The following is a 25,184-nucleotide window of genomic DNA, read 5'->3' as shown; positions in this document are numbered from 1 at the left end:
AACACAGATAAACTCCTTACGACCCTTGTTGGATATGTACGTGCTCATCAGGTAACCATGGTATTCCCGACTCCATGATGGTGGACAGGTCATGTGACCAGGAATCATGATCTGGGATGATCTTCCCGTCACGTGACATACAGCACAGGAAGGGTTCTGAAAAGACCACCAAACGGTGCGAAGTAACCAGTATCGGTCTGCAACTCTGAACCATATAGGTAGCTTTGACCCTGGACTCCACTCCTGTATTTGTCATATTGCGGATGCATTGGCAAACAAATGAAATTGGATCCACCTCCAGTGTGCCCGTAATACGTTCCAGCCATTTGTCCAGGATAAACAAGTTCTGCACCGGAAGAGGAATTACAGGAGTTCCTTCCCCAGCGGGTGTACGACACACCAACATTGGCTAACACAACAGACATTTGTTTTACCTTCCGTCTCAGCTCCTCCACGGGATTTTCGACTCTTTTCGAACATCTTGGTCCAGTGTACTTGAGGTTACACTTGCAATGGTGTTGTCTGGTTACTTCACTGTAGACACAAGTCCCCTCGTTATGGCAGAAAGGCCGCACAACACACCGACCTCGACCAGTGATACACGTATGGATGGCGAACGTATCACCTGCATACGTGATGCTAAACGTGTCTCGCAGCATGCTGACCAACTCCACAAACCCCATGTCAAACAGAACCTCTGGTCCGACGCCATTTTGTCGGAAATTAGCAACGTACTGAGTAACATGTGAACTGCGTACTCCAGCCTGTTGGAAGAAGGCTTGCATACAATCATTGGACTGGTTTGATAGTGCGGAGGTACTAACATCGCTGGATGTAGTGGCCCTTGCACCAGCCACCATCACTACCGACACTACCCAAAGAATGGTGGTAATTGCCCACATTCTCGAAATCGGCAGTACTCCGGTCATTGTTGAGCAAGAAAGTGGCGAAGAGACCGTCACTCTCCTAGCTCCTTTCTCTTGGATATACTGAGGATATTCTCGGGAGCTCAGAACACCAGCTGAGGCGCGAGGTAATGATGACTACTTCTTTGGAATTATATTATTTTTCATCTGCTTTATCTACCAAAAAAAGCAGTACACTGTACATGTACTGTACAATCACGTGATGGATGTGCGGCGTGTCGCAGGGATACAGGTACATGTACATGTACGTACGTCTAGTGCTTGGCTGGGACCCGTCCGGGGCAAGAATGAACGTCTGCGGGTTTCTGGCGCGATGCAGAATAATCTTGCAGCCTTGTTGAGAACGAGAAGTGGATGAATGCACACAGGCAAGAAGCATGTGCTCCTGTCACAAGACCCACACCACCTGTGCCTACATTTTGATTTTGATTGTAGTCTACAAGCTTCGCCCGCTCGTTTTTCATAACTACGTTCCGACCTTTCTCCTTCGTAGTGGAAAAGTGTAACCTTTTTTGGGGAATAATGTTGTCAAGCGTTTCCCTATGGCCTAGTGCATGCACCTGATATGTGATTGCTATACATGTATCCCCTGGCTAATCTGACTGTCACTTAGGTCCAATTTCTTCCTAGTCTTGTTAGAGATTCACCTGATGCCTCAACGTGTTAGCATTGTGCCCGAGGCCAGCCTAGCAGACCATTGTTGCACACAAGCCGGACCTACTAGTACATGTACAGTTAGTATCGCGTTCCAGCCTCTTTTACGGGCAAAATAAACACAACGAATATTTTTTTCCAAGTGTTCCAAAAACTTCAACTCAAAGTTCTAGAAAGAAAATAAGAGAAAAAACACGCAAGAAAACAAAACAGCATATTCATAAATTATTTTAATAGTGTACTATAGTATAATACATGTAGTCAAGTGGTGTGCTTCACTGTCCGAAGAGTGCTCAATGCCCATGTAGGGCAGCGCCTTGTACACAAGAGAGAGTTTGGAAGCTTTGTCACCACTCCGAGTTTCACGTATCTCTACGAACATCAGGCAACCTGATGTTCGTAGAGATACGTGAAACTCGGAGTTGTGACAAAGCTTCCAAACTCTCTCTTGTGAAGTATATACATGTACCTACTAATAGGTAAACAGCAGCAAGTTCAACTAAAGTTAGTTACTTCAAGGCAATCTTCCAGTCATTGATACCGCTCGTGCACGCTAAGCCGGTACCCGGGCCTCTACCACTGCCAGCGCAGCAGAGGTATCACCCAGTCCCACAGCCAAGGCAGACTGACTCGAGAGCCTTCTGCAAGTTCTGGAGTGAGTTCTGCACCCTCGGAGGCACATGATGCAGGACCGCAAGAGGGAAAAAGCGATCCTGCACCTGATGAAAGCCATCACATGAGAGTACTGCTCCCCTCTTTTCGCCGCCAACAGAGGGGCCACTCGTTTGTAGAGGGCCGTTGCTGCCTTGCCCATGACTCCGCTCGCAGACATCACAGCCCGAACAAAAGTGGCATGCTCCACTTGTCTCACTCTCTCTTCGTAGTGCCTTCTTTTCTCTCTTTCGTGTCAATGATGCACAGTGGTACGTGGTGGTGCAGACTGATTTGAGCGAGCATAAGGATTAAAAACCCGGACATCAATAAGGGTTCGCTCAAATCGACTGCCCCACAAACCACTGGCACTCAGCGACATCAAGGCGTGCATGATCCTCCACGTTGGCCGTTCGGTATTGCAATTGCTCACCGGTCAGTGGCTGCAGCGTAGGCTCCGTGGACACATAATCATTGCTACAGACTTGGTGTAGGAGCTGTGCGGTAGTGTCACGGATGACATTGTGTCGTATGGTGGGAAACCCTCCATGAGGGCAGGATAGTGAGTGAGAAACACTCACCTCTTGGCCACATGAACAATGGGTCGGTATTCTCGCCGGCGTCCATCCATAGCGGAGACACAGCCTGTCCCAGAACTCTTGCTTCGTGAGGCTGAAGCCGTACTTCTTCAGCGGACGACATGTTAGCCAGCTAGAAAAACCCTTTTCTCTAGCGATATCGATGACGTTACGCAGACTCGCAGATGCATTCTGGAATCTGGACCACGTCCTCCATTGCCGCTGCCTGCGCTTGACGGGACTCTCACAGTCTGCCTTGACTTCTGCCTTCATCTTGCGCATCTTAGTTGAACAATCGTCGAGTGCAGTGTCACCAGACAGAATCTTGCTGGTGAGGGGCTGGGCAATGCGAACTGACGAGTTGTATTGCCCACACAAGGACATAGTACATGTATAGCGCTGGACTGGTGTTTGATTTTGAGCATTTTATCACTATAATTATTAATAATAATAATTCGCGGGATTCGCGTTGGCATCGCTTGAATGTTCAGAAACACACAAACTTTTTTTTCACTGGCCTGACCGCGGCATGCCGGCAACAACTGCAAAGCAAAACAAAACAAAAATGTAAACAAAAATAAAATGAAACTTTACAATCTGCACACAATGACATTGACAACTCCATTTTTAAGATCCTCTCTGTTGATCAGTCAGTATCCGTTACCCGTGTTAGCTAGTTGCCAACAAGGCGGGCTTCAGCAACAGGAACATCTGAAGAGGCGTCATCCATCCCCCTATGCCAGGGAAATGGTGAGCGAGCCCCCCGCAGACACATGATGTTAGCACGCAGCAAAGCAAAGGCCAGCCGGCTCCGGATAAGCGAGATATGGGTATGATAATGATACCCAACTGATCCACGCTCCTCCATAAGGACAGCCAGCCGCCGATAGAAAGCAGTAGCAGCACGGCCCATACCACCAGTTGTTGCCAGGACAAGGGGAGTACCGTGGAGTGAAACTCGACATCTCCACCTCTCGTACTCGTTCAGCATAATGGCGTCGCTTCTCAGCTTCGTGCTTATTGAAGGCAGATTGGATGTGGGCCGACCGGTTCGAAGCTGCATATGGGTTGAATACCCTTACATCAAAAAAGCAGCGTTCAAACCGTCCGCCCCACACCCCGCCTGCCACAATGTCAAGCCGTGCCTGGTCAGTTGATATTGCCGTCCGATGGCGAAACCGCTCACCAGTGACCGGCTGAAGATGAGGCTCCACCGCAACGTTATTGGCCACTCTCCGGAGCATGCCGGCGTTGACGTCACGTACCTCATTGTAGCGCAATGTAACTTGTTGGAAAGCCACCCTTTGGGCAAGATAATGCGTGGCAGAGATCAAAACTGGCCCCACAGGCACAGCTACTGGGAAGACCAGTCAATGGCCAGCCATACCGAAGGGCAATGCCGTCCCGGAACTCACCCTTGGTCAGAGCGAATCCGTGGCGCTTCATCGGCCGCCACAGAAACACACAAACTAGCCTTCGCTTCCGCAGGCCACGTTAATAGTGGCAAATGCAGACCTCACAAGTCAGTCAGGGGAGAGTAGGTGAGTCTCTCAACCAATCGGGCGTGTAACGGCCCACAACCCTGTAAACTGCATCCTTCACTATACATGTATTAAAGCGATACTGTGACCGATACTGCATGCAATGTATGCGAGTGGGGTGTCAAACGACTCAGCGCTAGGGTCTGGCGGATTCTGCCGGCAGAAAAATTGGCAGAATTAGGTACTTTTTCTGGTAAATTTCATGCATGTTTTTAGTTTGGTATGTGGATAAAGAAATGGAGCAGAATTCGAGGAATTGCCCGCCATAAGGTTTGTATAGTTCTGCCAATTTCACTGCTCTTCGAGCAGAATCTGCCACCTTTTCGAGCAGAATCCGCCGGTCCCTACTCAGCGCGCCGTGCACATACGCACTACATATGTCATGTACAATGTCATGTTACATGTAGCTGGCTGTAGCTCCTGAGTCCTGACACACAAAATTAATCAGCATTTCCTCATGATGGAGGCATATTTTGGCAACTTGTACGAGCAAAACTCACCATTACAACACTCACTGGACAAGTTCTTCACGAAGAAGTAACACCCTGTTCTCCTCTGACATCGCTTGATTTTACATCAATCACTATAACCGATGCAAAAAGTATTGTAATAAAGGTCTTTTGAAATATGAATTTGATCACCATACTAGGTAGCCCTTTCCCAAAGATGCCATAATTTTTCGCAACTTTTGCTTTTCGCAACCGTGCCAAAACAGGTGCTAGTTGGTGAAATCGCAACCATATTTTCAGAAAAAGCTCAAAAGTTGCTAATATCGCAACTTAAAATTGGAGAGTTCTTGTGCAAAAACCACCAAAAAGGGAGCAGAAATAGCAGAAGTCAAACTTGTACAGTGTACAACCCTTCCTACTTTCCACAATGCCAGTATCCTGTTGCATGTATCCGATTTGGCACCCTCCAAAGTGGCATGAAGCCGTGTACATGTGGTGTTCCACAGGGCTCAGTGCTTGGCCCCCTGCTGTTCAGTGTCTATACCCGGGATGTCCCATCGGTTGTAGAGCCAGCAAAGTCAATCCAATTTGCTGACGACATTGAGATTCAATTCAGCCACACGTCAACGGATGTCATCTCAGCTAATCTCTCCACAGCAGTCACAAAGCTCAGTGACTGGCTACGTCAACGTGGCCTCATTCTCAACGAGACAAAGAGTCATCTCCTAGCAGTGTATGCCGGACGCAAACAGCCAACACCACCGATCAAAGTCACCTGCGACAGAACACCCCTCCCAGAAGCCTCCTCAGTCAAGTATCTCGGAGTGACCGTGGACAGCACTTTGACATTCAAGGAGCACATTGACAAAGTGGCAGCTAAGATGGCTCAGAAAATCGGGGCACTCTGGCGCGCACGCCGCTGCCTCAGTGAAGCTGCACGGGCACGGTACGTGACCTCCGTAGTACTGCCAGACGCCCTATACGCCTCGCCCTCTTTCAGTGGCTCCCTGTCGAGTGCTGAGACCAGGAGGCTGCAGGTTCTGCTGAATCGAGCAGTCCGCACTGTCTACGGTGTGCCCACGCGACACTCAGCTGAACCTTTGCTGACCCGGCTGGGAGTTTTCCAGGTGTCAGAGCACTTCCACCAGAACACCTTAGCTCTTGTGTGGAAGAGCCTACATGGTGAGACATCGCAGTCCGTCACAGAACTAATGACTCCACAAATGACCAGAGAAACCCGCCTTCAGCAGCAGGACGGACTCAGTCTTCCAGTTGCAAGAACAAACGCTGGCAAGTCGAGGTACGCCTTCAACGCTACAGGTAAATGGAACAGATTACCTGGAGACGTCCGCTCCAGCACAACTCTGGAGACCTTCAAAGCTGCAGCAGTACCCTACGCAATTGCTCGTTGACTACATGGAACAGTAGCAAATGCCATGTTTGACAATGGATCCGATTTCCAGCTGACTATCATTTCCAGTGCATACACACTTTTTTCTTTCCTTCTTTTTTTTCTCTCTCTCTCTGTCTTTTTTTCTTCCCTCTTAAGATCTTCGCTACCTTGTCATTGGGAAGAAATTCCCGTTTGGATTTTGCGAAGTAAAACAAAGTTAAAAAAAAAAAAAAAAAAAAAAATCCTACATCGTTCCAGTGCAAGGCAAAGGGAATTCCACATTATCCTACCTACCGTTGATCTACTGTTTCTCTGAAATGAGTCTGCGAGAAATGAGCGAGTATGTGTCATGACCGGGGAGTGGGCCAGACATACTATCAGGATTCTACGATTCCAGGTTCTTTACGGAAATATACCAGGAGTCCAGATACCCATTCCTCACCCTCACCACACAAGAAGACCAAAGCTTCACTCCAGGACCAAGTTCCAAGCAACAGAGAAGCAACAAGAACAACCACCACCTCTCGAAGCAAAGCATCGGGCTATATACTGCTATTAATATTATGTCCTAGTAGCGTGCAAGCTGAAGGAGCGAAGGGCGTGAGCAGCCAGCCAGCAAAGCATGAAAAGCTGAAGGAGCGAAGGGCGCGAGCAGCCAGCCAGCAAAGCATGAATAGTGATATGTTTCCCAACGCTATTCATAGACGAGACACATCGACGCCACGGCAAACACTTGACAAAAATACATGTAGCAGCAGACGGAATACAATACAGATAGCAACAGCCAACACACGGACACGACATATGCATTTGTCCGACATGCAGTCCGTGACTTGACCTTTTGACCACATGCCATGGGGCCAAGGTTGCGGAAAAGTTGCGAAATAGTTCGCGAAAAAGAAGGAAGTTGCGAAAGTTGCGATTTCTTCCTAAACAACGAAAAGTTGCGAAAAAAGTGGCGAGCATCTTTGGGAAAGGGCTAACCATAGGCGATATAATTATTACTATAGACGATTATTACTATACCGTATACGCGATAACTGTGCATACTTAGTTATGGCAAATGAAATGAATTTGAGAAAATGATCACTACATCTATATCCGGTATATTACTATAGCCGCCAACCTTATATAGGCGATACGGACTGTACTGTCGTGGACATGAAAATTCGGTCGCACGTCTAGTATAGCGGCCCCAGGGCGCTGGCTATGCAGCCGTACTACTTCGTGCACACAGTCATTTACGCGCTGCATCATTGCATGCAGTACGCTGGTCGCATCGGATCAACATGACCGTGCACTGCATGGCGTGCATGCGACGACATTACGTTTTAACGAGCTGAGGCTGTGAGGGCGCCGGCCCCGGTCATTCGACTGGATGTCCACGACAGTAGTACCTATCATACTACACATCTGCGGCCCGTGCGGGAACTGAGCGGCTGTCTGATGTCCAGATTGGAGGACACAAAATGCTTTCCGACAGGCTACAGCGCGTCTAAAAATGTGCATAATGCGCATGTGACTTTGCACGCCACATTCTACAGTACTCGGAGATCTACTACACTGTACAGTGTACTTGCTGTTAGTTTGACAGCATGAAACAAGGTGGAGGACACTGTGTTCGGAAACAGTGACCTTACTAATATTACAACCATCCACGGTTGGCAGAGCCCCAGTCCGTTGGGACCATCTGAACCATATGCCATGATATGGGTGTTGAACCCGGTTCTGACCCTCATTACCGTATGCTAGGGGAGTTTTTTTAGACTTCTCCTACATGTATTAAACATCAGTCAGTTATGGTTGGATGCCGCCGAGGTTACCAACTCATTGCTCTTGTGGACGGGACAATGGTATTGACCATGCCTTGTCATGTCCCCTTGGTGGTTTTACCATTATCCGCCATAATGAGATCCGGGATGTGACAGCCTCTCTCCTTCAAGAGACCTGTCACAATGTCTCCATCGAACCACTGCTGCAGCCACTCACTGGAGAGAAAATGAGATACAGGTCTGCTATTGTGGAGGAGCATGCGCGGCTTGATGTAGCGGTCAGTGGTTTGTGGGGCAGTCGTTTTGAGCGTACTTTACTTGATACACTGTATACGGGTTTATAATCATCATGCACGCTCAAATCGATCTGCAACACACACCACTGTCTATCGGCGCCATGAAAAAGAAAAGCGACGATGCTATGAAGAGAGAGTGAGAGAGGTGGAGCATGCGACGTTCATGCCCGTTGTGCTGTCGGCAAGTGGTGGCATGGGAAGAGCGGCGACATCACTCTATCGCCGAATCGCGTTATTGAGAGCGGAAAGGAGGAAGGAGCAGTACTCCCACGTAATATCTTACATCAGATGCCGTCTCTCATTTGCCCTGTTGCGATCATGCATCATGTGTTTGCGGGGTTCACGGGGTCTTTTCCGTGAGCGATCGGTTCGGCATCCGGAGTCTGCTGAGCTGGTTGTTGCTGAGGCCCAGGTTGCTTGCATGTGAGAATCTATAAATTGCAGCAGATTATTATTTTCTTATTATACTAGTAGTAGTAAATACTGGACATGGATATTGAACGAGAGAGCTTTGAAGCTCAGGGCCCTGCGCTATGCTTGTTGCCTAGCTCATCGTGCATGTTGTTAGAACTGATGAAAATGCTTTTTCCTTTGATTAGCTACATCATTGTATTGCAAAAACGTTTCAATGAGATACTGAAGTAACGCCTTCTGCATAGCTGACCCTGCCGATCACAGGCGTTCTGAAGTGGACGGGATGTCTGTCCTGACGTTTCCTGGGACCGGCGCTGACTCTGCCGATCACGGGCGTTCTTCTTCTTATCATTACTATACTGACGGCAACTAACATCCATTCTGATTGCATTTACTCGTCTCCCTACTTCGTAATTCTTTCCAGAAAATCTCAACATACAGCAGGAAGTCGTTTACATAATATGACTCCCTGCTATACATCTACATGACTGTATATACGTTATAATTATTATGCTATCGGCCTACATGCGATTCCCGGGCTGGTCGACAGGCGGCCCAGCCAGCCTGCTAGTGGGATCTCGGCCTCGCACACAAATCGACACAAAATGTTACTGCACTGAATGCATTTCCCCGATACACTTCGCATATATACTCATTCCCTTCATGGTACCGTACTCTTGATGGTACGGGACAGGTACGGGATAGCGCCAGACATGTCGATGGCACAAACAAACAAAAATATTGTGGCCAGCTGTCTTTGCTGGTACGGTACAGTACGGGACAGATACGGGATAGCGCCAGGCGTGACACAAACAAACAAACACACAAACAAACACCAAATTAAAGCTGTGTGGACCCTGGCTAGCGCCAGACGTTACTGAAGTAACGTCTTCTGCATAGCTACGGGAATTAAACTGTACTCAGTGACTCTTTACATTTTACAGGCTACGTGTTATTATTATTATTATTAATAATACAAGAGAGAGAGTTTGGAAGCTTTGTCGCAACTCCGAGTTTCACGTATCTCTACGATCATCAGGCAACTGATGGATCCAAAACGGGCAGCCAGAACATAAGGGAGAGCAAGGTGGGAAATTCCGAGGGGTGTCATAGGCGACGCGTATCATAGCGCAAGAGTCAGGTGCAGGCGTGAAGTTGCCAAGTCTTCAGACTTATTATTAATAGCTATGAAAAGTATGAATGCCGCAGACATCACCACGCAACATGACAATTTGTTCAAGGTTTGGTTTTGTGTGTTTCCAAAATCGATTTTCACGCTCCGATCATCAGTGGAAATACGGAACTAAAGAGATCAAGGGAAAAACAAAGGTTAAAAATCCAAAGAAGTGTGACACATGACGGGTAACATGTGGTAAGTGGTGGCTGGGGTTGGGGAGGAGTCGGCAACAACGACAGTACCGCCAATCACAGAAATTGATCCCATTTCTTTGACACAGTATCCGGCTGTGCGGACACCGCAGCACCCTCCGGCGCTTGATCCGTGGGTCCAGAGACCACGGAGGTCGACCGCCAATTATTCAACCGAAATATATGCTAGGAATGGCCAAGGCCCACGCGGACCATCGAAGGAGACCGGACGCCGGGGCAAAACGGAACACAATCTCGGGACGTAGATGAGGTACAGACAGTGGCATGGGACAGACGTAGGAAGGAGAACATGGATGGTATCAGACGACTGACTGGTGGTGAATATGAGTTGGGTGATGATGCGGCGGATGACGAGGATACAGATGACGACGAGGCGGATGATGGCGAGGATACAGATGACGACGAGGCGGGTGATGACGAGGCGGCGGATGACGACGAGGCGGATGACGATGAGACGGCTGGTGGTGATGGTGATAAAACGGACGAGGAGGAGTCAGGTGGCAGGGAAGGTGATGGAGCTGATGAGGGCGAAATTCGTAAGAAGTCAGCTGTGTACTTGCATTTGTTATCTCGTCCCGATTGTTTGAGTGTTTATGATGATTCCCACTTCTCTGTACTGTGTCGTGCCCGTTATGTCCAGCAGTTGAAGGTCCTTGAAGCTGTTTGTATTCGTACGCATAAGCCCGATTTGTGTAAGCAAAAAGAACATGTTTTAGCACTTAGGTTATTTTTCGTGAGTTTGCACCCCGTGTTCATGAGTTGTTTCTGCACTGTTCATGTCCGTTTGTCACACTTACTCTTTATTTTAGTTCTCACTTTTTGTAATACTTACCACAAGTTACCCGTCATGTGTCACACTGCTTTGGATTTTTAACCTTTGTTTTTCCCTTGATCTCTTTAGTTCCGTATTTCCACTGATGATCGGAGCGTGAAAATCGATTTTGGAAACACACAAAACCAAACCTTGAACAAATTGTCATGTTGCGTGGTGATGTCTGCGGCATTCATACTTTTTATAGCTATTATTAAACTTTTATCTCCACGTAGATTATTATTATTATTGTAAAGCTTTCCTTTTGATCTTGTCTCTTATTGTTGTGACCTTTCCACAATATTGTGTTGCATTGTTTAAAAATAAAAAATAATAATTAAACGTCAGTCCGACGCGTGTATTCTTTGATCGCTCCTGGATGTCGTCCTGTAGCTACATGACTATCATGACGACATTCAGGAGCGATCAAAGAATACACGACTGACGAGGAGAAGTCTAATAAAACTCCCCTAGCATAAATGAGGGTCAGAACCGGGTTCAACACCCATTATTGTTCAGATGGTCCCAACGGACCGGTAGGGTCCAGCGGATAATGCCGGCATTATGGGACTATCAGAGCATTGTGGAGCATTAGAAGGGAAAAAACAAGCATTTTGTGAGATTTGAGCGGCGTTTGGACTTTCATAGTGGATAATATCGGGAAATCCCAGCTTTTTGGCAACAATCGCCTGCACTCATTATGAACATGAGGTAGGTGCAACCCTCCTTGTGGTAGATCATCTCCCAGGTTCGACTGGATCGTGGATCGCTTTTGTGTAGACACGTAGACTACACTTTTTAGCACTTGATGTAGATCTACTACTACTAGTAGTAGTAGCAATGACTACAATGTACATGTATGTAGTCAGGTCAATGACCATCTACGTGCGCCCAACCAAAGCTGTTGCAAAAATTCACAACAAGGATTTGCGAGGAGGAAACTGTTTTGTCGAAAACATAGAGAGTCATGGAGGCGAAGCGAATATCGAAAAGCTGAAGAGAAGTTTCTCGTTGTGCCTCAGGCTCTGAAGATAGCGTCACTAGGCTAGTAGCGGCGATAGTGAAGTAGACGCCGATCCTTTGATACATTTGGACCAGGCTGAAAGAGCAGCTGCAAGCAGAAAGAGATACACGTAAAGTCGTTGTTCCGACGAACTGCCTTTGGGGAATCCAGCCGAACTGGCTCAAAAAGAGCTAGAATTACATGGATTCAGCACCAAGTCGTTATGAGCACTCTGCAGCAGCGCGTGTCTGAGTTTCGTGATGAAACACGTACAGCTACATGTAGATGTGGACAGCTCAGCTGTACTCCCAAGACAGCAGTGACTGAGTCAAGTGCTACCAACAAAGAAGAGTATTCTTGTCAATGTTGCCACCCAGTTGTCTATGCAACACCACAAGGAGAAGAAGACTATAAAGAAAAGGGAGTAGAGGAGCAAAATAATCTGGCCACATTTATTTCATGCTCACCGCAAATGGAAGGGATCTGGAACCAAGATCAGCCTAATATCTGCTGTTTCAGATGAAAAGATTATTCACAGAACCAATGATTATGTAGTGACAGCTGGTCTGCAAGCAGGACTACCAGTTGCCATGATAAACCTCATCCCAATGATCCCTAACATAGTTTACACCAGTCTTGTCATTCCATGGATAATGCCGGGATAGGATATGATATACTCGTACACTATTCAGTCATAGCCTTGCGTCAAAGCTGCAATGGAGAACAGCCACTGGCGAATCGGTTATGTCTTATAGTGCTACAAGGTGGTGGAGCTTGTGGGGAATATTGCGCCGGATTCAGCCGCAAATTGAATATGTGCAGCCTTTCTTCCTTTCTGACCCAAACCAAGAGCATTATAGCCCTTGTTGAAGCATTATAATCAGCATTATGAGGTAGTTTTTGGAGCATTATGATTAGCATTATACGAACATTTTCGGAGCATTATCCGCTGGACCCTACGGACCGGGGCTCTGCCAACCGTGGATGGGTGTAGTAAGGTCACTGTTTCCGAACACATGTGTCCTCCACCTTGTTTCATGCTGTCAAACCAACAACAATACATGTGTGAACTACATGTATAACAAGGTTTATCTAATACTACATCATGTAGTATTTTATCACTCTCTTAGTATTGACTCCCATCGATTTTCGCTATACCTAAGCAGTCAAATATTCCTGCATATTTCACTGACCTTAGCGCTATATTGACTGCTTATTTGACTACTTATGGGTGGCGCAGTTGAACGGTGCCTAGTGCAGCACGGTCACTGTATGAGTAGGTGATGGTTAGGTGCAACGGTTGTGCAATCATAAAACCGGGATTCATGAGGTTATCGTTCTGGAATTTGAAATGCCGACTGTTTGTCGTGATACATCTAATAATGACTAAGTACGAGGTCAGGAAATAAAAGCCGAGTAAAAGACCGAGTCGTCTGATGAGTGTTTTTTGAAACACGAAACTCGAATGATAAAATATGGTGGTAAAGACACACTTAGTGGCTGCGTTCGATTATGCACTTTGAATCGATTCATGAATCCATTCGCATGCATTCAAGTCGTTCGATTTCACGTCAAGAGCCCTGGAATCGATTCGGAATCCGTTCACCCTATTCACATGGGGTGATGTGAATAGCGCGAATCGATTCATGAATCGATTCGTGAACCGATTCGCGTGCATAATCGAACGCACTCAGTGACTTACCACCATATTTATCAACCATAAGTACAGCTGCAGTGGTGTCTTCAATTCAACTTCATTCTCACGAAACTCGGAGTTACGAGAAAGATTGTTGGTCTCTGTTGTTCTGCCCTGTGACTGTGAGGCGAATATTAGATACAGTCATAATGATTGTACTACGATCAGACGTCCGACGTGTAGGGGAACAGTTACATGATCTGAACACGTCAAGTAAAGAGTAATAAAGATGGCACAGTACAGAACAGTGGAATAAAAATACTAACACATCATTTTCATAATAATATTAATTGTTGTTCAACTACTTTTAGCCAATTGGCGACCTGCGTTGTAGTACCTAGCGTTCGAGGCGATCATGGCAGAAAGAAAGCCAGTAGTACCTGTAGCTGGTAAACAGTCTGAGGAATTTCAATTCGAGAAATGTATGGTTTGTGGTACTGACAGTGGGCGATCGGCAAGATTGCTCAAATGTTTACACAACGTTTGTGAAGAGTGCCTGGCAGATTCATTCAGTGCTCCCGATAACAGCGTGAGCGGCGGGGATTCGAGCAGAAAATCGATTCTCTGCTATTTATGTCAAGCAACATCGGAGGTAGCCACTGTGTTGGACGGGCCAGGTAGTCTGCTGAAAAACTATGTTCTGACTCGTCAATGGTTACGCAGTCGCCTGCTGAGAAGCATAACAACAGCACAGAGCGCTGCCTGCAGCACCGATGCAGAGAATCTTCAGCAACTGGTGTGTGACGAGTGCGATGTGTGTCCAGAAGATGCAGACGAAGTAGTGGCAGTATGCTATGATTGCTGCAGCATACTGTGCGCTGACCATTTGCGTATTCACAAGAAAACACGCAGCTCCGCAAAGCACGCAGTGTGTGAATTGGCATCCATTGGAACAGAGGTGGTGTCCGATTCGTACGAGGAGTTCCCAGAAAAGTACGTGGAAAGCCAACCATCGTCATGTCAGGTCCATGCCAGGGAAGTGTGCACATTCATCTGTGAGTATTGCCATACAGTATTCTGCAAGCTATGTCATGCTATGGGTGGACATAGCCATTCACCGCATGTGGTGCGTGAGCTGAACCAGGAATTCCTGAACTCGGCCGAAGAACACCTCAAGGCAGGCATGCGCAAAGTAGACTCTCGCTTGAAGCAGATTTCAAGCAGAGTGGCACTGCTAGCCAAGGATGAGGACAGGGCGCGGGACAAAGCCGAAAGTTTGTCAACAGAAATCACCGATCACTTTGCCGACCTGAAGGAGAGGATTGTTGCCAAGTTGGAAAACGAAGAGAAAGCATTGCTGGAAAAGGTGGACAAGCATCATTGGGCCATTTCGAGGACACTGTCCAGGCTGAAACAACCACTTGAGCAGGAGCGGTGGCGACTGCAGCAAGCAAAGTGCCTTGTGAGCAATGTTGAACGTGTTCATAGTGAGGGGGATCGTGCAGTGTTTGCTTCTGGTCTCCAGTCTTCTCTGCTTTGCGACAGTTCAGGTAGCCTGAGCACGTCATTGGACACTAATGACACACAAACGTTGAAGGTGAATGATCTTGACTTGAGCATTGAATGGACACCAGTTTCAGAGTTTCGGCCACTGTTGGAATCATCTTCAGCTGGGAGAATGGCTAGCAAGAGAGACCAATCAAGTGAGCCGACACGCATGAGCAGCATATCCCGACCTCGCGCACCTAATGATCACGCGGTCGCGAGACCTGCTACTCCTTTGGCAAGTGCTGACCAATCCAGCCGCGAAGAAAAACCAACTGCGCGTGTGGCTGAATGCGAGGTTTCCTACCATGCCCGCTCATGCAGTAAAACAGAGGCAATTGCCAGACTAATTGTGAAAACTGAATCCGCAGCAGAAGATCTTCCTGCCAAAATTTCACTCTTCACTTTTCCCTTTCCTTACATAGGTATTGGGGGAGTTTTCATTTCTCCTCAACCCCATGCCATGGAGTCGTGCAAGCAGAAGGCCTCATCGCACGGTAGAGATGCCTTTGCTCTTGACTTCAACGTCACGCCACAAAGCGGTGCCTACGACCTTAAGTGCATGGAGCTTGGCGTATCGCACCGGCTCATCTTGCCACCGCGACCGTTTCTCTTCACAGTCGCAGCTCTGCACAACACAGTTGTGTCCAACAATGGCCAGACGTTGGCTGTAAAGAACAAGAAATGGGGCGGCGCCGCAACATGCGACTGCGTCGTGTCGTCCAGTGATCCAGTGGAATGGACAGTAGCATACTGCACTGCGGAGGAGACCAGCACGCGCTGGGATAGCTCGCTGGGCGTTGTGCGCACTTCAGAGCATGACGTGGCGGCCAGCGTGGAGTGGCGGAGGGAGCACACCGCCGTGTTGTTCAACACCGCCGGCTACTTCCACCATCGTGCAACCCGTACCAGTCCTCTCAAGCATCGTGTCAATTACGATAACCACGTGCATGCCCGCGCATGGCCGAGGGGAGCTATCCTGAAATTAGTTACCAAGAAAACAGGCCGCAATGCCTACTACGTAACACTGGATGTTGACGGCACAACTGGTGGCGTGAATGTCAACTGCAAGCCATCAGAGATCCGGCCGTATTTCTGGCTCTCACCCGAGGCAACGTTCACTTTGCTTCCACCATACTAGTTTGTAAGGTGCTGCTACGTGCATGCTGCCAAGTACTTGTATGGCAAAAATCATGCTGTTCCTGCTAATCAAGATTTGGCCGCTTGAAGATAAGATTGCGAGACCAAAGTGGACTAACCGAGGCAAGACTGAGTGACAGATTCTAGCAACACCACCTGAGCCTTCATGAGAGCACACTCCCCATGGCGACTGGGTTCAGGGTCACCAAGTATCGGCAATCCACCTGATGTTGACTTGGGAGCCGTCCACATCTTCGGTGTGTGCGGCTTCTCTTATGCTTGGGATGTACTGAAAGGTGCGCATCATGCATTCTTGTTGCTTCCGCCGGAGTGGTGTTCATTCCAAGTAACGGCGAATTGCTTAACTGAACCAGGACTGGTATAGTACCCTTGAGCCCGGCTTGAGAATGTAAAAAGAGAGCTGCGTCCAAGCATCCTAAAAGTATATACCTCGACTCTTGTCCCACCGCTTTAGGACCTTCGTCTGCACCTTGATTCTTGAGAGTGGTGTCGTTTCTATGGGTGCGTGCCGAAAAGTCAATCTAACTGGATCTGACTCATCCCATGAATTTCTTTATGTACATGTACCTCTGTTTTCTCACATGTTGGATATTTTATTTTTATTGTTTCCCAGTTTCCATGGCTCCTGGTTTTGGAACACATGTACATGTACTGTATAATCGACAAACCGTCTATATTATTTTTTCCTGTGATTCAAGGCCTGATTTTTTTGGCAAATTCTGATAATTCTCAGCTCTCTCTTGCAAAGCAATTGACCGTTCTGCGATCGGAATTGTTGACATGGCTGAGAAATTAGTCACCGCGCTCGTAGGTCTGGCGTTGGAGCGCTCAAATCTGCGGCGTTACTCCTACGACTGTGTGTGCGAGCTGGGTATGGCTGTATTCGTCTTGCTGAGAGCTTTCCGTAGAGCCCAAGCTTGTTAGAATGCTCCAAAGGATCCGGCATTGAAATTGCAGTCAGATGAAAATATGAATTTGTGAATACAGTCAACTTCGCTAATAGCGACTGCGGATATAACGACAATTCGCGAATACCGACCGAATTTCCATGCCCAGAGCAAAGTCCCATCTAACTGTATACATTTAGCTTCGGATATAACGACTATCTGAATAACGACAATTCGCGTATAGCGACATGCTTTTAGTGCCCCGAGGTCATATTCACTGCTTGAATAACGACTTTCTGGGCTTTTGACAGCTATTTCAAGTACCTGTCACGTCAGTCAAGTCCAATCATGTACATGTACTTCGAAGTACATGTACATGTACATGTACCTGTCATGCAGAACGGTACCAGAACCTATGCATAATGGTGATGGATATTATTTTTTAAAGGCACACATGCAAGAAAATGCAGCCAAGGGGGGGGGGGCTTTTTCTGCCTTTTTATTTTGCTTCAAAAGTGTTGGATTTACCAGCACACCTACATGCATGTAGTTGTACATGATTGTACAGTAATCATCATACATGTACATGTCTCTGGCCCTGTAGATGGCTCAAAAGGCATACTTTTAAATTGATTTCCCTTGCATATTGAATTTTTAGTTCCTTTCAACTGCAATATGAAAATAAAGTACACATTGACATAGAGCAAGAAAAGAGCTTGATTTTGATATGCATGTCATATGGGTTCACATACATTCAAATGGGACTTCGGTTATAAGGACACTTCGCGAATAAGGACACTTTTCTGATGCCCCGCCGAATGTCGTTGTTGGCGAAGTTGACTGTATCATGCCGCCTGTTGAAATACTTAATTGGCTTAAATTAAAGGGGAAGTATACCCTAAAATCAAAATTTTCACCAGTTGTACAAGCGTAGTCTTCGGGGTGCTGAGTCGAATGGTCTTGGTCCGAGGAAGCTGAGACGCTCCCTTCCTACTTGAATCCCAATCGAACTCGCGCACTTCCACCGAAACTGGGTGACTGCGCCCTACTAGATGGGGATTTGTATGCAAAATGTCACTAAAAGCGCCATTTCGTTCTTATAAAAGCACGGATGACCGCGATTGGCCCATATGTTGTAGTCTTTTGGACGCTGAGTCGACTGGTTTTGGTCCGAAAAGGCTGCGATGCAGCGTTCCTCCTTTATTCCCAATCGAACATGGTTGAACAAGCGGTCACGTGCTCCTGGGTGCCCAAATCACCTGGTCACCGCGCCAGCAGGCGACAACTTTCACACCAAGGTTCAACTCGAGTTCAACTCGAGTGACAGGACTGCACCCAAAAAAGGTCAAACAGGCTAGTAAGTAATTAGTTGTACCCTGCAGGCCAGGCACGGTGACCAGGTGACTGGTGTACGCAAGAGCACGTGACCGCTTGTTCAACCATGTTCGATTGGGAATAAAGGAGGAACGCGGCATCGCAGCCTTTTCGGACCAAAACCATTCGACTCAGCGTCCAAAAGACTACAACATATGGGCAATCGCGGTCATCCGTGCTTTTATAAGAACGAAATGGCGCTTTTAGTGACATTTTGCATACAAATCCCCATCTAGTAGGGCGCAGTCACCCAGTTTCGGTGAAAGTGCGCGAGTTCGATTGGGATTCAAGTAGGAAGGGAGCGTCTCAGCTTCCTCGGACCAAGACCATTCGACTCAGCACCCAGAAGACTACAACTGGTGAAAATTTGATTTTAGGGTATACTTCCCCTAAAAGCTGTAAAGGGTTGAAATCGGCGGCGTTGTGTAGGTTTAACTAACTAATACTACCTCGCGCTTTGCACTTTTCTTTTCGTGCGCCTTGCTTTGTGGCTGAGTATATTCACCTCAGTAGACCTTGTACTGAGTGATCTTTACAGCTAGACCTCTGCTTCAGATTGTCATGTTGCCACTGAGCCTGATAATTGATTTATTCAAGAAACTCTGAGCAGCAGCGGATAATCATCGGTCATATCCTTGGTGAGAATGCAACCGCTATCCGGTACTGTGTAGATCTACTGTGCAGACCCATAATCCATAATTATGGACTCTTGCCATGCATATGGCGCCAGGTAGTAGAATGGGCAATTTTTATTTTATATTCAGACAAAATAATAATTTTGTCTGTACGTACAGTACATGGTATATGTACCGGTACGACTACATGTCACGATGATCATGCATTTCAAAAGAAGTAATACTTCACGGTACGATGTAAATATGCCGATAACAATTACATAACATGGTGAGAGTTTGACAGCATGGTAGTACTAGATCTACAAGGTGGAGGACGCAGTGTGTTGAAAACAATAGCCATTTCTAGATTTTGTTTGCTAGCGTTCGAAGAGACTCCACCGGAGCCTTCAAAGGGGTGCAACCGGACGATGGCGGAGCCTGAGGCAAATCCGCAGGTAGGCGTAACTAGCACGAGTGCAACGTCCGAAGGCACCGACTACAAGATCTGCATGCTGTGCGGTACGGACAAGGGACGATCAGCGAGATTGCTCAAGTGTTTGCATAACGTTTGTGAAGAGTGCCTTCTGCTATTGCTGCAAAGTCAGGTTAGTACCAAGGCGGGCAGCAGTGATTCGAGCAGAAAGTCGATTCTCTGCTATTTCTGCCAAGCAACATCGGAGGTAGCCACTGTGTTGGACGGGCCAGGCAGTCTGCTGAAAAATTATTTTCTGACTCGCCAATGGCGACGCAATCGCCTGCTGAGCAGCATAACAAGTGTACAGAGCGCTGCCTGCAGCACCGATGCAGAGAATCTTCAGCAACTGGTGTGTGACGAGTGCGATGTGTGTCCAGAAGATGCAGACGAAGTAGTGGCAGTATGCTATGATAAGATTGCTGCAGCACACTGTGCGCTGACCATTTGCGTATTCACAAGAAGACACGCAGCTCCGCCAAGCACACAGTGTGTGAATTGGCATCCATTGGAACAGAGGTGGTGTCCGATTCGTACGAGGAGTTCCCAGAAAAGCACGTGGAAAGCCAACCATCGTCATGTCAGGTCCATGCCAGGGAAGTGTGCACATTCATCTGTGAGTATTGCCATACAGTATTCTGTAAGCTATGTCATGCTATGGGTGGACATAGCCATTCACCGCATGTGGTGCGTGAGCTGAACCAGGAATTCCTGAACTCGGCCGAAGAACACCTCAAGGCAGGCATGCGCAAAGTAGACTCTCGCTTGAAGCAGATTTCAAGCAGAGTGGCACTGCTAGCCAAGGATGAGGACAGGGCGCGGGACAAAGCCGAAAGTTTGTCAACAGAAATCACCGATCACTTTGCCGACCTGAAGGAGAGGATTGTTGCCGAGTTGGAAAACGAAGAGAAAGCATTGCTGGAAAAGGTGGACAAGCATCATTGGGCCATTTCGAGGACACTGTCCAGGCTGAAACAACCACTTGAGCAGGAGCGGTGGCGACTGCAGCAAGCAAAGTGCCTTGTGAGCAATGTTGAACGTGTTCATAGTGAGGGGGATCGTGCAGTGTTTGCTTCTGGTCTCCAGTCTTCTTTGCTTGGCGACAGTTCAGGTAGCCTGACCACGTCATTGGACACTAATGACACACAAACGTTGAAGGTGAATGATCTTGACTTGAGCATTGAATGGACACCAGTTTCAGAGTTTCGGCCACTGTTGGAATCATCTTCAGCTGGGAGAATGGCTAGCAAGAGAGACCAATCAAGTGAGCCGACACGCATGAGCAGCATATCCCGACCTCGCGCACCTAATGATCACGCGGTCGCGAGACCTGCTACTCCTTTGGCAAGTGCTGACCAATCCAGCCGCGAAGAAAAACCAACTGTGCGTGTGGCTGAATGCGAGGTTTCCTACCATGCCCGCTCATGCAGTAAAACAGAGGCAATTGCCAGACTAATTGTGAAAACTGAATCCGCAGCAGAAGATCTTCCTGCCAAAATTTCACTCTTCACTTTTCCCTTTCCTTACATAGTTATTGGGGGAGTTTTCATTTCTCCTCAAGCCCATGCCATGGAGTCGTGCAAGCAGAAGGCCTCATCGCACGGTAGAGATGCTTTTGCTCTTGACTTCAACGTCACGCCACAAAGCGGTGCCTACGACCTTAAGTGCGAGGAGCTTGGTGTATCGCACCGGCTCATCTTGCCACCGCGACCGTTTCTCTTCACAGTCGCAGCTCTGCACAACACAGTTGTGTCCAACAATGGCCAGACGTTGGCTGTAAAGAACAAGAAATGGGGCGGCGCCGCAACATGCGACTGCGTCGTGTCGTCCAGTGATCCAGTAGAATGGACAGTAGCATACTGCACTGCGGAGGAGACCAGCACGCGCTGGGATAGCTCGCTGGGCGTTGTGCGCACTTCAGAGCATGACGTGGCGGCCAGCGTGGAGTGGCGGAGGGAGCACACCGCCGTGTTGTTCAACACCGCCGGCTACTTCCACCATCGTGCAACCCGTACCAGTCCTCTCAAGCATCGTGTCAATTACGATAACCACGTGCATGCCCGCGCATGGCCGAGGGGAGCTATCCTGAAATTAGTTACCAAGAAAACAGGCCGCAATGCCTACTACGTAACACTGGATGTTGACGGCACAACTGGTGGCGTGAATGTCAACTGCAAGCCATCAGAGATCCGGCCGTATTTCTGGCTCTCACCCGAGGCAACGTTCACTTTGCTTCCACCATACTAGTTTGTAAGGTGCTGCTACGTGCATGCTGCCAAGTACTTGTATGGCAAAAATCATGCTGTTCCTGCAAATCAAGATTAGGCCGCTTGAAGATTAGATTGCGAGACCAAAGTGGACTAACCGAGGCAAGACTGAGTGACAGATTCTAGCAACACCAGCCTTCATGAGAGCACACTCCCCATGGCGACTGGGTTCAGGGTCACCAAGTATCGGCAATCCACCTGATGTTGACTTGGGAGCCGTCCACATCTTCGGTGTGTGCGGCTTCTCTTATGCTTGGGATGTACTGAAAGGTGCGCATCATGCATTCTTGTTGCTTCCGCCGGAGTGATGTTCATTCCAAGTAACGGCGAATTGCTTAACTGAACCAGGACTGGTATAGTACCCTTGAGCCCGGCTTGAGAATGTAAAAAGAGAGCTGCGTCCAAGCATCCTTAAAGTATATACCTCGACTCTTGTCCCACCGCTTTAGGACCTTCGTCTGCACCTTGATTCTTGAGAGTGGTGTCGTTTCTATGGGTGCGTGCCGAAAAGTCAATCTAACTGGATCTGACTCATCCCATGAATTTCTTTATGTACATGTACCTCTGTTTTCTCACATGTTGGATAATTTATTTTTATTGTTTCCCAGTTTCCATGGCTCCTGGTTTTGGAACACATGTACATGTACCGTATAATCGACAAACCGTCTATATTATTTTTTCCTGTGATTCAAGGCCTGATTTTTTGGCAAATTCTGATAATTCTCAGCTCTCTCTTGCAAAGCAATTGACCGTTCTGCGATCGGAATTGTTGACATGGCTGAGAAATTAGTCACCGCGCTCGTAGGTCTGGCGTTGGAGCGCTCAAATCTGCGGCGTTACTCCTACGACTGTATGTGCGAGCTGGGTATGGCTGTATTCGTCTTGCTGAGAGCTTTCCGTAGAGCCCAAGCTTGTTAGAATGCTCCAAAGGATCCGGCATTGAAATTGCAGTCAGATGAAAATATGAGTTTGTGAATATCATGCATCTGTTGAAATACTTAAGCCTGTAAAAGCTGTGAAGGGTTGAAACCGGCGGCGTTGTGTAGGTTTAACTAACTAATACTACCTCGCGCTTTTCTTTTTGTGCGCCTTGCTTTGTCGGGCTGAGTATATTCACCTCAGTTGACCTTGTACTGAGTGATCTTTACAGCTAGACCTGCTTCAGTTTGTCATGTTGCCACTGAGCCTGTGATTGATTTATTCAAGAAACTCTGAGCAGCAGCGGATAATGTCATATCCTTGGTGAGAATGCAACCGCTATCCGGTACTGTGTAGATCTACTGTGCAGACCCATATGGACTCTTGCCATGCATATGGCGCCAGGTAGTAGAATGGGCAATTTTTATTTTTTATTCAGACAAAATAATAGTTTTGTCTGTAGGTACAGTACATGGTACATGTCACGATCATGCATTTCAAAAGAAGCAATACTTCAGTACAATGTAAATATGCCATGTTTGATAGATAACATGGTGAGAGTTTGACAGCATGGTAGTACTAGATCTACAAGGCGGAGGACGCAGTGTGTTGAAAACAATAGCCATTTCTAGATTCTGTTTGCTAGCGTTCAAAGAGACTCCACCGGAGCCTTCAAAGGGGTGCAACCGGACGATGGCGGAGCCTGAGGCAAATCCGCAGGTAGGCGTAACTAGCACGAGTGCAACGTCCGAAGGCACCGACTACAAGATCTGCATGCTGTGCGGTACGGACAAGGGACGATCAGCGAGATTGCTCAAGTGTTTGCATAACGTTTGTGAAGAGTGCCTTCTGCTATTCCTGCAAAGTCAGGTTAGTACCAAGGCGGGCAGCAGTGATTCGAGCAGAAAGTCGATTCTCTGCTATTTCTGCCAAGCAACATCGGAGGTAGCCACTGTGTTGGACGGGCCAGGCAGTCTGCTGAAAAATTATGTTCTGACTCGCCAATGGCGACGCAATCGCCTGCTGAGCAGCATAACAAGTGTACAGAGCGCTGCCTGCAGCACCGATGCAGAGAATCTTCAGCAACTGGTGTGTGACGAGTGCGATGTGTGCCCAGAAGATGCAGACGAAGTAGTGGCAGTATGCTATGATTGCTGCAGCATACTGTGCGCTGACCATTTGCGTATTCACAAGAAAACACGCAGCTCCGCAAAGCACACAGTGTGTGAATTGGCATCCATTGGAACAGAGGTGGTGTCCGATTCGTACGAGGAGTTCCCAGAAAAGCACGTGGAAAGCCAACCATCGTCATGTCAGGTCCATGCCAGGGAAGTGTGCACATTCATCTGTGAGTATTGCCATACAGTATTCTGCAAGCTATGTCATGCTATGGGTGGACATAGCCATTCACCGCATGTGGTGCGTGAGCTGAACCAGGAATTCCTGAACTCGGCCGAACAACACCTCGAGGCAGGCATGCGCAAAGTAGACTCTCGCTTGGAGCAGATTTCAAGCAGAGTCAGGGCGCTGACTAAGGAGGAAAAGAGCCTCCAGAAGGAGGCCGAAGACCTATCAGCAGAGATCACCAAACATTACGAAGAGTTGAAGGAGAAGATTGCTGTTAAGTTGAAAAATGAAGAGCGGACACTACTAGCCAAGCTGGACAAGCACCGCCTGTCAATTGCAAGGCGACTGTCTTCCACAAAACAACTGCTCGACCAGGAACAATCGCGACAACAGCAATCAAAGAATCTCGCTTGTGATGTTGAGCGTGTTCCCAGTCAAGGTGACCGTGCAGTGTTTCTCTGTGGTCTGCTACACTCCCTCATCCCAGCCAGCGCAGCCAGCTTGTCTGATACATTGCAAGCTAGCGCCTCGCCAACATCACAGGCTATGCGCGGTTTGGATTTAAAGATGGAGTGGACGTCCACTTCTGAGTACCGACCATTGGCGAACTCATGCATGGCCGGGGACTTGATGGCCAAGAAAGACGATGAATCAAGTGAGTGTACAATCGGTCATTGCGTTACCAGCTCATGCACAACCAGTGGCCCCGTACCCCGAGATCAAATTGCCAATGCTTGCTCATCAAAAAATGAAGGACCCACTGGTGCCATACCGAAGGGTCCGAGAGCCAGAGACCCTGTCACTATCGCCTGCAAAATCAGCACTGGTCGAGCCGACGAGCAAATGCCCAACCACAGTCAAGCTATTGATCCAATACCTTGTGGAGCTGAAGCCACTGGGAATATCACCAGGTATCATAGGACCAGTGACTGTTCTTTCAGGGATCGAACCAACAGCAATCGCCCTACCTCTGTTGAGTCTGATCGCCTCTCCGATGACCGTCTCGCAAACTCTGGTCGCCTGTCCGGTGACCATGAAAGAGGTGATCGCATATCCAGCAACGATAAAAGTCGCGACAAGAGATCC

The sequence above is a fragment of the Sycon ciliatum genome, chromosome 8, assembly GCF_964019385.1.
Source record: "Sycon ciliatum chromosome 8, ocSycCili1.1, whole genome shotgun sequence".
In the NCBI taxonomy this organism is placed as follows: Eukaryota; Metazoa; Porifera; class Calcarea; order Leucosolenida; family Sycettidae; genus Sycon; species Sycon ciliatum.
Note: the sequence above shows the minus strand (reverse complement) of the source record.